We start from the raw sequence: 9119 nt of genomic DNA, 5'->3' as shown, positions 1-9119 counted from the left end.
CAATGGGGAGCTCATTCCACCATCTTGGAGCCAGGATAGCAAACCCATGTGTTTTTGCCGATGGGAACTTGGGTCCCCCTCGCAGCGAGGGCGCAGCGAGTCGTTTGGCTGATGCAGAGCGTAGTGCACGCGCTGGGGTGTACGGTTTAACCATGTCCTGGATGTACGAAGGGCCAGATCCATTCGCAGCATGGTAAGCAAGTACCAGTGTCTTGAAGTGGATTCTAGCAGTTACCGGAAGCCAGTGAAGGGAGCGGAGGAGCGGAGTGGTGTGGGAAAATTTAGGAAGGTTGAAGACCAAACGAGCCGCTGCATTCTGGATGAGCTGCAGAGGTCGGATGGCACATGCAGGTAGACCAGCCAGGAGGGAGTTGCAGTAGTCTAGGCGTGAGATGACGAGAGCCTGGACCAGAACCTGCGTCGCTTTCTGTGTCAGCTGGGGACGTATCTACCTGATGTTGTAAAGCGTGTATCTGCAGCAACGGGTTGTGGCAGCTATGTTTGCAGTGAAGGACAGGTTGTTATCTAGGGTCACACCCAGATTCCTTGCAGTCTGAGTCGGGGAAACAACTGAGGTGCCGATGTTGATTGTTAGGTCAAGAGTGGGACAATCTTTTCCCGGAAGGAAGAGCAGCTCAGTCTTGTCAAGGTTGAGCTTGAGGTGATGAGCAGACATCCACTGAGAGATGTCAGCTAGACAAGCAGAGATGCGTGCGACGACCTGGGTCTCTGAGCGGGGAAAGGACAGAATTAATTGGGTGTCGTCAGCGTAGCAGTGGTATGAAAAACCATGCGGGCTACTGACTGATCCGAGTGAGTTTGTGTACAGGGAGAAGAGGAGGGGACCAAGAACAGAGCCCTGAGGGACCCCTGTAGTTAATTGACAAGGGTGGGACTCAGACCCTCTCCAAGTCACCCTGTAGGTACGGTCTTTCAGGTATGAGGTGAGGAGGGAAAGTGCAGAGCCTGAAACTCCAAGTTTTTGGAGAGTGCGAAGGAGGATCTGATGATTCACCGTGTCGAATGCAGCAGACAGGTCCAACAGGATGATGACAGAGGAGAGGGATGCAGTTTTGGCAGTGTGCAGTTCCTCCGTGACAGCAATGAGAGCAGTTTTTGTGGAGTGACCTGCCTTGAAACCAGACTGGTGCGGATCCAGAAGGTTATTCTGATGGAGATAACAGGAGAGTTGTTTAAAGACAGCGCGTTCAAGTGATTTAGACAGGAACGGGAGGAGAGAGACAGGCCTGTAGTTTATAACATCAGACGGGTTGAGAGTAGGTTTCTTTAAGAGAGGGTTTACTCTTGCCTCCTTGAGACTGTTTGGAAAGTGACCAGAAGTTAGAGAAGTGTTGATGAAATGGGTGAGAAACGGTAGAATATCAGGAGCGATAGTCTGAAGGAGGTTTGAAGGGATAGGGTCCAGAGGACAGGTGGTAGGGCGGGCAGAGGTAATGAGGGTAAGAACCTCACTTGGAGAGAGAGGGGAAAAAGAGGTTAGTGTGTTGGTGGAAGGAGGGTCTGGTGACCCAGCGGTGAGTAAAGGTGAGTCAGAAAAAGAAGAGCGAATATCATCAACCTTTTTTTCAAAGTGGGTAACAAAGTCGCTTGACAGAAGTGAGGAGGGGGGAGGGGCTTTTGGAGGGTCCAAGAGGGTGGAGAAGATGGAGAATAGTTTTTTAGGATTGGAATAGGAAGATTGGATCTTATCTTGAAAGAAAGTGCTTTTTGCCTGAGAGATCGAAGCAGAGAAAGAGGAGAGGAGAGCCTGATAGGTTAGGAGGTCGTCACGGTGTTTGGATTTCCACCGTTTCCGCTCTGCTGTCCTAAGGAGGGTTCTATTAGCACGCAGTGCATCATTTAGCCAGGGAGCAGGAGGGGACTGACGAGCCTGCCGAGATGTGAGAGGACAGAGAGAGTCCAGAGTGGATGAGAGGCAGTCTTCGCCCAGCTCTTTGTCCTCATGGAATCACCCCAGGCCCTGGCTTCCGTCTACTGGGCCTCTGTCGCCCCCTGCTGTTCCGGAGGAGCCCATGCAGCTCAGCAGGACCAAGCTGACTCCCGAGGAGCGACAGCGCCGCCTGCGGGAGGGCAGGTGCTTCTACTGTGGTGAACGGGGACACTCAGTCGCCAACTGTCGCCTAAAAGATCTGGCTCGCCAGTAAAGAAGAGGGCACTGGTGAGCCGCACTACACTTAATGTTAGTCCCTCACGTTGTCTCCCAAATGTCACTCTGTCTTCGTCTTCTGTGGTTCTTAGGCATCCTGTTTTGGTAGATTCTGGCTCAGATGCCAGTTTTATAGACTTTGAGTTGGCTAAGAAGCTGAACCTTGAGTCCTTTCCCCTTCCAAGACCAATGGAAGCAAGTGCCTTGGATGGCCGTCTTCTCTGTAGGGTAACTCACCACACCCAACCTCTTCAGCTAAGTTTCCAGGACGGTCACACTGAGCTTCTCGTCTTTTATGTTTTTCGGTCCCCGGAACACCCAATCATTTTGGGGTACCCCTGGCTTACCCTACACAACCCCCACATAGACTGGTCCACTGGCAAGATTATTGCTTGGTGTAAGGGATGTTTAAGTACCTGTTTTCCATCCAAATGTTCCCTGACTGCTCCACCAGCTGTCCCTGTAATTCAAGACATGTCAGATCCTGATTACCCTGACATTTCCAAGGTCCCTCAGTGTTACCATGACCTTAAGGAGGTTTTTAACAAGGCCAGAGCCACCTCGCTGCCCCCTCATCGTGTGTACGATTGTGCTATAGACTTGTTACCAGGCTCTTCACCACCCAGGGGTCGTCTTTATTCCCTATCTGCTCCAGAGACACGGGTGATGAAGGAATATGTGGAGTCTTCACTTTCCGCTGGATTAATTAGACCTTCTTCCTCTCCCGCTGGAGCCGGATTTTTCTTTGTGGCAAAGAAGGACAAGTCACTTCGCCCCTGCATTGACTATCGAGGTTTGAACGACATTACCATCAAGAACAGGTATCCCCTTCCTCTTATGTCATCAGCTTTCGACCAGTTACAAGGTGCTAAGATCTTTACCAAGTTAGATCTTAGAAATGCTTATCATCTGGTGAGAATAAGGGAGGGGGATGAATGGAAAACTGCTTTTAACACCCCAAGTGGGCATTACGAGTATCTCGTAATGCCCTTTGGCCTCACAAATGCCCCAGCTGTTTTTCAGACTTTGATCAATGATGTACTTCGAGACATGCTTAACATCTTCGTTTTCGTGTACCTGGATGACATCCTCATATTCTCCCCTGACAAAACGACCCACAGAGATCATGTACGCCGTGTCTTACAGCGTCTCCTGGACTACCACCTCTTTGTCAAGACCGAGAAGTGTGAGTTTGATGTTTCCACTGTTTCATTTTTGGGCTTTATTGTGTCAGTGGGCAATGTTTTGATGGATCCGGCTAAGGTTAATGATGTCTCTGAATGGCCTGTCCCTGCAAACCGCAAGAAAGTGCAGCTTTTTTTAGGGTTCGCCAACTTCTATAGGCGATTCATAAGAAACTTTACCACTGTTGCTGCTCCATTGCATGTACTAACCTCCCCAAACACAAGGTTTCAGTGGACCTCTCAGTCAGACCAAGCCTTCCAGAGGCTCAAGAAGGCCTTCACCACGGCCCCTATACTGACCCTCCCGGACCCACGTCTGCAGTTTGTGGTGGAGGTGGACGCTTCAGACGTGGGGGTTGGTGCTGTGCTCTCCCAGCGCTCCAGAGAGGACAACAAGGTTCACCCATGTGCTTTCCTCTCCCGGGAGCTTTCTCCTGCTGAGAGGAATTCCGATGTGGGGAATCGAGAGCTGTTGGCTCTTACGGTGGCACTGGAGGAGTGGCGTCACTGGTTAGAGGGAGCTGAAGTGCCATTTATTGTGTGGACCGATCACAAGAACCTGGAGTACCTGCGCACAGCGAAGAGACTCAACCCTCGTCAAGCCAGGTGGGCTCTTTTTTTTAATCAGTTCAACTTTTCACTGTCTTATCGTCCTGGTTCTAAAAACACTAAACCTGATGCTCTCTCCCGTCTCTTTGATACGGGCTCTGACCATTCTTCCCCCGCTACCATCCTGCCTCCCTCATGTATGGTGGGTGCTGTTACCTGGGCTATTGAGGAGAGGGTCAGAGAAGCAAATGTTGGTAACCCAGGGCCGAATGGTTGCCCTCAGAACAGGTTGTTTGTGCCCTCTCCTCTTCGCTCTCAGGTCATCCATTGGGCTCATGCGTCCCCTCTCTCCTGCCATCCGGGGATCAAACGGACCATGTTTGTGGTCAAGCAACGCTTCTGGTGGCCCAAGATGGAGAGTGAGGTGGGGGAGTATGTTCCCGCCTGCCCGGTGTGTGCTCGGAACAAAGTTTCTCGTCGGCCTTCCCCTGGTCTCCTACGTCCCCTTCCTGTACCTACTCGCCCTTGGTCGGACGTCTCTCTGGACTTTGTAACAGGTCTTCCCCTGTCCCAAGGTAACACAACCATTTTGACCATTGTCGACAGATTCTCAAAGTTGGTGCATTTTGTTCCTCTGCCCAAGTTACCCTCTGCCAAGGAAACGGCGGAGGTTGTCCTGTCCAATGTTTTCCGGTTACATGGCTTCCCTAAAGATGTTGTGTCGGATCGGGGTCCCCAGTTCGTCTCCAAGTTTTGGAAGGAGTTCTGCGCTCTCCTGGGTGCCACCGTTAGCCTCTCCTCCGGCCATCACCCTCAGTCCAACGGACAGACCGAGCGGCTCAACCAGGAGTTAGAGACCGGTCTGCGCTGTCTCCTCTCTCAGAACCCCACTACTTGGAGTAAGAATCTTATCTGGGTTGAGTATGCGCACAACACATTGCCTTGCTCTTCTACTGGTCTTTCCCCATTTCAGTGTGCTTATGGCTACCAACCGCCCCTGTTTCCGTCCCTGGAGGGAGAGGTCAGGGTTCCTTCTGCCTTGGCACTGATTCAGAGGTGCCGTCGCATCTGGACTGGGGCTAGACAGCAGACCGCCGACGGATCCCTGCTCCCACCTATCGTGTCGGCCAGAGAGTATGGCTCTCCACTCAGGATCTTCCTCTTCGAGTCGAGTCCCGTAAGTTGGCGCCTCGCTTTGTTGGTCCCTTCCCTGTCTCAAAGATTATTAATCCTGTTGCTGTGAGCTTCCCAGGTCCATGAGGTCACACCCAACGTTCCATGTGGCTCGGATCAAGCCGGTCAAAGAGAGCCCTCTGGTTCCTGCCTCCAGACCCCCACCACCCCCCCGGTTCATCGATGGAGGGCCAGTTTTTTCTGTCAAGCGGCTCTTGTCGACTCGCCGGCGGGGTCGTGGACGCCAGTATCTGGTGGATTGGGAGGGCTATGGTCTTGAGGAGAGGGAATGGGTATTAGGGCTGAACGATATACCGTGTCATTGCGATAACCGCGGTATGCGCATACTCGGTATTCACACTGCAGGGACGTGCGGTTTTATTCATTTTTTTTTCAAATGCTAACGCACTTTAGCACAGAATTCAAAATAAAGATACCCTTATTACTTATCGAAACTGCACATACAATATATCCAATTAAAGCTGAGACTCCACAGATTATTTAAGTATAGTATCTAAGCGATCTGATCTCGCGACAGGGGAAGCAAACACAGACATCACAACACGTACCTTTTACGGGAGATCGTCTCACCGTAGCTGTCAATCTGATCAAAAGACGTGTTCAATGGCATTAAAACGAGAAAGAAAAAACGCGGCTGAATCGGTTGATCCATAGGTTGATAATGTATCTGTGGCTTTGAAGCAATTGTTTATAATCCATAATTCTATTTTTATGTAAAAATCGGAGCACAACAGTTAGCTGCTAATGGTAGCCACCATCAATCAATCAATCAATCAATCAATGTTTATTTATATAGCCCAATATCACAAATGTTACATTTGTCTCAGTGGACTTTACAGTTTGTACAAAATATCAGTACGACAATACGACACCCTCTGTCCTTAGACCCTCACATCGTACAAGGAAAAACTTCCGAAGAAAACCCACAGTTTAAAGGAAAAAATGGGAGAAACCTCAGGGAGAGCAACAGAGGAGGGATCCCTCTCCCAGGACGGACAGACGTGCAATAGATGCCGTGTGTAAATTGAAAAGATAATACATTTGCAACATAGGTAGTCCAAATGTTTGGAAATGCATGTGTGTATAATAGGAAGATGAATCCACGAGGATATCCATCCAGGACCTATGATCCAGGACCACAGCCACGACTCAAGATCCAGGGCTCGCGATCCAGGACAGAGGAGCGCAGGATCATCCATGACTCCGGATCCCGGCGTATATAGACACCAAAAAGAAAGACATTTGGGGAAGCTGGGTTAATCGGAACATGAGAGTACACAGGTATAGACAGAGAGAAGGAAGAAGTAAGATGTCCCCCGACAAACTAAGCCTATATCAGCAAAACTAGGGGCTGAATCTAATCAGCCCTAACTATAAGCTTTATCAAAAAGGAAGGTCTTAAGCGCACTCTTAAAAACGGATAGGGTGTCTGCCGCCCGAACACAAACTGGAAGCTGATTCCACAAATGTGGAGCTTGATAAGAAAAGGCACCAGAGTGTATGCAGCTTCCGGTTTTGGCTACGCGTCACTCTCACTCCTTATTTGGTAATGTGTGTGTGTTAGACTGCGCTGGACTGCCGCATAGCCAAGACCGGAAGCAGCAGCCACTCTGGTGGCTACCATTAGCAGCTAACTTTTGCTCTGCGATATTTACATAAAAATGGAATTATGGATTATAAATTAAATCATTTTTTTATACAGAAACGTTAAAAACCTATGGATTAACCGATTCAGCCGCGTTTTTTCTTTCTCGTTTTAATGCCATTGAACACGTCTTTTGATCAGATTGACAGCGGTGAGACATCTCCCCTAGAAGCTACGTAAAGGTACGTGTTGTGATGTCTGTGTTTGCTTCCCCTGTCCGAGTTCAGATCACTCAGTGATGATACTATATACCTAAATAATCTGTGGAACCTCAGCTTTAATCGGATATCTTGTAAGTGCAGCTACGATAAGTAATAATAAGGGTACTTTTATCTTGAGTTCTGTGCCAAAGTGCATCAGCATTTTTCGCTCAGGGGTCATTTAGATGCTTCTTATGAGACTTGTGTTTTGTTTTGGTAAAAATGGTTTGTATCGTCAGTTAGCTGAGATTATTTCCGTTAATCTGGTATAACACATTAATAGGTTCTTAAATATTACGATCCCCTGAGACACTGTCGTGAAAAAAAAAGTAAAGTATCCGCCGGGACTTTGGGGTTTAACAGGTTAAAAAACCCGCAATATATACCGCAGGGGGGGAAAAAATCGCAATGTCAGTTTTTTTCAATACCGTGCAGCCCTAATGGGTATCTTCAAAGAACATTGTCGACCCAGACCTCATCCGGGATTTCCACAGGCATCATCCAAACGAGCCTGGACTGTCCGGTGCCGGTCGTTGAGGGGGGGGTACTGTCACATCCTGGCCCTGGCTGATCGCCTCACTCCCTCACCTGTGTATTTTCGCTCCCTGTTAATCACCTGCCTGGTCTCAATGAGCCTCAGCTGTCCCTAATGATCACTCCTCACCTGTGTATTTAGTCTGTGCTGTTTCCTTGGTCAGTGCCAGTTCGTCTTGTCTGTATAGCAGAAGGTGCTCCATGTTTCTCTTCTGACGTAAGCTATTGTTCTAGCTGCTTAGCATTTGTACCAACCTAGTTGGTTGTTTTTTTGTTGCTTCTCTAGTAGTTTTCCGCCAACTTAGTTGGTTGTTTTTCGTTACTTCAAGTAAGTACATTTTTTGATCATTGCCTGTTTTATTTTTACCTTTTGGATTAAACGCTTGACTAAAGACCTTATTGCCTGGTTGTGCTCTTGAGTCCTATTTTTGCTCGTGCCCGTACTTGTGCTTGATAATTACAGTTTGTTTCAATAAACATGAATTGACCTGTGCCGATAAAGCGGCACAGTTGTGGTTTTTGTGTCAGTAAGAAAAAGGCTTCTTGTACTCATTTCTTGCCAGACATCCCGCATGCTTCCACTGAACTCCAAAACACAGGTTTGGGAAAGTCCCAAAGACAGGGTGGGACTTGCCCTGCTGTGACCCCTGAAGAATGTATCAATCTGGTTCCAAGTCACACAAAGGCGTGTTGCTGCTTTAGGAGGTTGTGGGTCACCCCGCCCCACTTGAACAAAAGCACCTGGAGTTTGAAGCTTCTGTTGGAGAAATGTAAATGTCAGCTTATATGTCTCCACAGGTGAGATAATGCATTTGGTATTCATACAAGTGTTAGCTTGATTGACTTTTGGGTTGTGTAATCTACCCACTTTTTCCCTCAGGGGACAAATGAATCATCTCATGTAACTATAATTATTTATGACTTTTTGACATAAATGTAAACTGTCTGTTGCACAACTGATATTTTCTGATAAATCCAGCCATTTACAATACAGATACTATGGGTCTATTTCATTTGATAGAAACACAAACTCATTATTTGAAAGCATTTGAAACGGCCTAAATCATTTTTTTTGAACTGATGACGTCTACTCTTTTCAGTCATGAATAGGAAGCATTCTCACGCTTGATCAAGTGGAATTTTATTGTCACCTAATGAAGCCACCTGGACAAAATGATTCCACCTGCACTTGCGCATTAGTAATTAAACAACGTCAATGTTTCAACATGACACATGAGTCTGCATCTGGTTTCGGGAACATTTCACATGTCTTTACAGTACAGCTTGGTTTTTATGTTACGCAATGGATTTTTATTAAGGATTCTAAGCCCACCACTCCCTCCCCGTCCTGTTTTGCTTCTCTCAGTTGAAAACCTGCAAAACCTGAGGGTCGTCCGCACACAAAGACAATGCTCTCTGTAATCACAAGGCATCCTGTTCTGCATGTCACAACCTGGCAGGTTTGATAAGGATGATTAGCATCTCTGCTCACTTTCAATTTGTAAAGGAAAAATAATCAATCCAATAACACACAAAGAGCGTTTAAGACTCCTGTATTTGGACAGAATAATCTTTAAGACTCACCAAATGTACAACTCATTATGTGAGCTTTGTTTGAATGATTGTCAGTTGAGCAAATATGCTCA

Source organism: Gymnodraco acuticeps, unplaced genomic scaffold (assembly GCF_902827175.1).
Source record: "Gymnodraco acuticeps unplaced genomic scaffold, fGymAcu1.1, whole genome shotgun sequence".
In the NCBI taxonomy this organism is placed as follows: domain Eukaryota; kingdom Metazoa; phylum Chordata; class Actinopteri; order Perciformes; family Bathydraconidae; genus Gymnodraco; species Gymnodraco acuticeps.
The sequence above is the reverse complement of the archived record's forward strand: the minus strand, read 5'-3'. Positions refer to the sequence as shown.